Below are 4369 nucleotides of genomic sequence, written 5' to 3'. Positions count from 1 at the left end.
GTGGTTAAAAGCACTGACTCTTCTTGCAGAAAACCCAGGTTCAAATCCCAGCACCCATATGTCAGTTAACAACTGTCTGTAACTCTAGTTCCAGAAGATCCAGCGCCCTCTTCTGACCTCCTCAGGCATTACACAACACAGGTGCATATACATATGTAAGCAATACACTTGTACACATAAAATAAAAATAATAAATAAAATAATTTTTAAAATTTCATCAAGCCATGTTCATTTATATACTCAGCCATTCATAGGCATCATGATACTTTTTTAAAAAAGACATCTAAAGCATTTTACAATAAAAAGTGGTAAGTGAAAAGTGAGATCTGTACTTAAAATATCAAGATCAACATATAAAAATCCTATATACCATACTAACAATTTAAAAATGAGTTTTAGGTTATAAAGTGTACAATCTGTTCCAAAAAATAAAATGAATCTAGCAAATGTGAAAAACACACCTAAAAAGAAAACTATGACATTATTGTGAGATGTCAATGAAGAATGAAAGCAAAGACACACAGAAGGGTCCGTCATATTCACCAACCTAATAGAGTTAAAATGTCAGTGGGACTGGGCAGATGGCTCAGTGAATAAAGTGACTGCCATGCAAGCATGACGGCCTGAATTTGGTACCCAGCACCCACATAAAGAGGAACGTGGTGTTCGCTTTGGCAGTACATATACTAAAATTGGAACAGTACAGAAATGAGCATGACCCTTCCGCAAGGATGACATGCAAATTCGTGAAGTGTTCCATATCTTAAAATAAAATAAATAGAATAAAGGTAGAGTGAGGTCAGGTGTGTCTGTAACCTTAGCACTGCTGGGGCAGAGATAGGCAGATCACCAGAGTTCAGTCTAGCTAACTGGCGAACTCTTGGTTCAGTGAGAGGCCATGTCTTAAAAGATAAGGTAAAGGACAACAGTGGAACGCACTCGACATATCAACCTCTGGTCTCACACACGTGTGTACATGCACCTGCATGCATGTGTGCACATACATATTTATATATATATATGTATGTATAGACACTGTACAAAAAATAATTTATAAATAAGATAAAATAAGGGACTGGGAAAATGACTCTGTGGGTAAGAGCACTTGCCTTTCAAGTGTGAAGACCTGAGTTTGACCCTGTGAAACCCATGAAAAGTCAGACACAATAACACAAGCATCTATAACTCCAGCAAGCCTCTGGGGAGATGGGAGGCAGGGACAGGAGAATGCTCAGAAGCTTGTAGGTCATCTAGCCTGGTGTATGCATCCATAATTAGACCGTGTCTCCAACAAGGTGGAAGACAAGACTGACACCCTGTCCTCTGGCCTCTACATGCTTGCTGTGGCATGAGCACAGCAGCATGCATACACACAAATGCGCGCACACGCACACACACACACACACACACATCGCTTTGCTATTAGCAAAGGTAACTCTACATACAGCACAATAGAAGAGGGTTTGTTTTCAATGCATGCCATCAGCGGGGGATGAAAGAGAGAGATTAACTATGACCTCATTCCAGACGCAAAAGTCTATTCCTGATCATAGTTGACCTAAATGGAAGCTGGATATCGTGGCACATACCTGCAATCCCAGCACTCAACAAGTTTAAGCAGGAAGAGAGCAGTTCAGGGCCAGATGGGGCTATGAAGAGACCTTTTCTTATTTTTTTAATTATTTTTTAATTTAATAACCCATGATTAGAAGAAGCATTTCATTACAGCTTTAACATATTCAGTAACAATTTCCTGAGCAAGGATATATCTCTTTCAAAAGTGGCTGTAAATTTTTAGGTTCACAGTTGAATTAATACAGTTATACAATATTGAACTTACCATAAACCCTGCAAGACATAAAACTGAGTTTTTACCCTTTAAAGAAGATCTCCATTTCATTTTAAAATATGCTGTTTCCTACATTTTTAATGCTACTAACACTTACATGTTTCTACATGTGTCTTTTATCTCTATGTATCTGGTTATTACTAGTCACACTCAGTTACACTCAGATCCTTGGTACCCGAGTATGGATATAAAGTCATCAGGTAGATTTCAATGGTAATGTTTATCACTTCTACTAATTAATATTAAGTAAATTTGTATGCTTCCTCCTCAAATATGTCTTTTTTAATTTGTTGATTTTTTTGTGTGTATATCATACAAAACATCCCAAACAATCTTATTCATCTATATACCCACTTCCCAAATGGCACCCTCCCACAGCCTCCCCCACCACTGGAGCCCATATACTCTGTCATCCCTGTTACTGTCCACTGCGTTGTCAGTGCCCCCAGCCATTCCCCAGTGCCTCTCCATCCACTGAATCTAGTCAGCCTATCTAGAGATCCTTGTTTTAGAAAGAGCAGCTCTTCCTCATCTAGCAGCAATCAGTTGTCAATATTCCTTTAGAAATGATTGGGGTCTGCTGTTCATTTTCCCAATTCTATGCTGGGTTGCTGTCAGGGAGTCTTTTGGGCCACTCTGGCCAATAACTCAAAGGAAGGTATCTCCTGTCTGGCATTGTTTCTTGTTACGTAGCCTTTAGCTATACATATGGACTCTTAAAAAATTATATTGACCTCATTAATTTGGGTTATACTTTCCTTTTGGGTGTTTAAGACCCTACAATTGGCCCAGATCAACCAATTAATTTTTACTCTTAAGGTTGTTTGAGGATCTGTTCCTCAGGGGTCACATGGGCTTGGGAGGAGCCCCTGGCTCCATTCTTTGATCACTACCATCTATGTGAAGATAAGTCAAAGGTCTAGCTCAATCATGGCTGGCTTCGCTTGGAAGCATGGAGGAAATGTTTCCTCCGTGTTGACCCTCCTCTTTGTAGACTGGACACTGGTTCAAGTCCATCTGGTGGTGTCTCCATGGCCTCCTTGATCAAGAGGACAGGTGACTCACCACAGTTACAGGACATTTTGAGAGATGCTCATAGTCCCCTGGAACTTAGTTGACCTAGGAGAGCAAGGAACAAAAACTGTCCTTTATGTCCCTTTGACCAAATTAGTATAGGCCTCATAGTATGGCCGTTAAACATCCAAGAAGCTTAGTTCCACCACTCTGGTGCTTTTAATTACCATGTGCCATGCAGATAAAGCTTGGGCAAAGATCAAACACTCTCAGATAAACCTTGCCTAGACATATATTCTTTGATCTAGTTGTATATATAATTTGTCAATAGGTTGTTGGGCTAATATGGTTCCTTCTGGTTTTTTAAAACTAGCTAGGCATTTATCTCTTGCATTGTCTAACCCTTCCACCATGGTTTCCCCCATTTAAGGTGCCCCAATTTTTTAGATTTCTCCCTTAATAATACCCTTCTCCTATGGTCCCACCTCTCTTGAGCTCCTTCTTTCCCTTTATCCCCTAGGTTCCTTGTATAACCTTCCCTCCCCCATCCCCTTAAAATAACCCCATTTTTATTCATATTTCCCTTATTAATGCCTGTTTCCTACTGTTCTTCTCTTTAAGATTCTTTCTTTTCCTTTACCTCCCTGGTTCCTTTTCATTATCCTGGTTCCTATAGTTATGTCTGGATACATACTCACTTATCAGGATTTGGTGCTAGGATCCACATATGAGGGAGGACAAAACTAAAAAAGTAAAGAGATTTAAGTGTCCAATAAAACAATAAAGCTTCTAGAAGAATAGAATATAGTCTAAAAAGGTGAGAGCACGTGTTCTACACTCAAACTGCCTCAGGATGGAACTCAACTACAAACTTGAACAAGTTATTTAACCCTTTTTTGCTCAATTCCTTCATTTCTAAAATGCAAACAAGCAAAGGACTACTGTGTCAACAAAGATGGGTGAACAGTATGTAGACCAGTCCCCAGCACACAGCAGATGTCTAAAGAGGGTCACTCCCTCTGCCCTCTCTAGGGGAGCGTGCCTTCACCTTGTGTGGAAACCTTCCGTTCAGCCCTTTGACTCATGGACATTATTATTGTTGTTGTTGTTAATGTGTATCTGTGTATGTACACATGCATTCAGGTGCCTACAGAGGCCAAAAGGAGGGATTGGATCCCCTGGATCTGAAGTTATTGACAGTCGTTACCTGCCTGCTGTGGGAAACCAAACTCTGCAAGAGCAGCAAGCCTTCTTTACCACTGAGACACCTCTCCAGCCCCTTATAACTTTTTTTTCACCTTGGATATAGTCATATTGGAGGTATTGCTCTGCATTCCACAGCACTTACTAAATACCTGCCTGCCAGTTGCTGGACTCAGGCTTGGGGACAGGAAAGACCTGGGGAAGCCGCTGATAGATCTTCCAGTCACCAAAAGTTTTCCATATACTTAAAGCAGTAAGACCTAACCTGAGCGATGATGACAGGAGAGTATGACTGTGCTTAAG

The 4369-nt window shown here is 40.4% G+C and overlaps 1 non-coding gene across 1 annotated transcript; it reads left to right on the top strand.

The window, feature by feature from the left end:
* The first annotated feature begins 662 nt into the window (after window positions 1-662).
* On the top strand, window positions 663-766 carry LOC115069248. Its single transcript, XR_003848521.1, has one exon. It is a non-coding gene; the product is annotated as a U6 spliceosomal RNA (small nuclear RNA).
* The last annotated feature ends 3603 nt before the right edge of the window (window positions 767-4369 follow it).

Source organism: Nannospalax galili, unplaced genomic scaffold, assembly GCF_000622305.1.
Source record: "Nannospalax galili isolate Female #2095 unplaced genomic scaffold, S.galili_v1.0 scaffold511, whole genome shotgun sequence".
Classification (NCBI taxonomy): Eukaryota; Metazoa; Chordata; class Mammalia; order Rodentia; family Spalacidae; genus Nannospalax; species Nannospalax galili.
The sequence above is the reverse complement of the archived record's forward strand: the minus strand, read 5'-3'. Positions and strand labels throughout refer to the sequence as shown.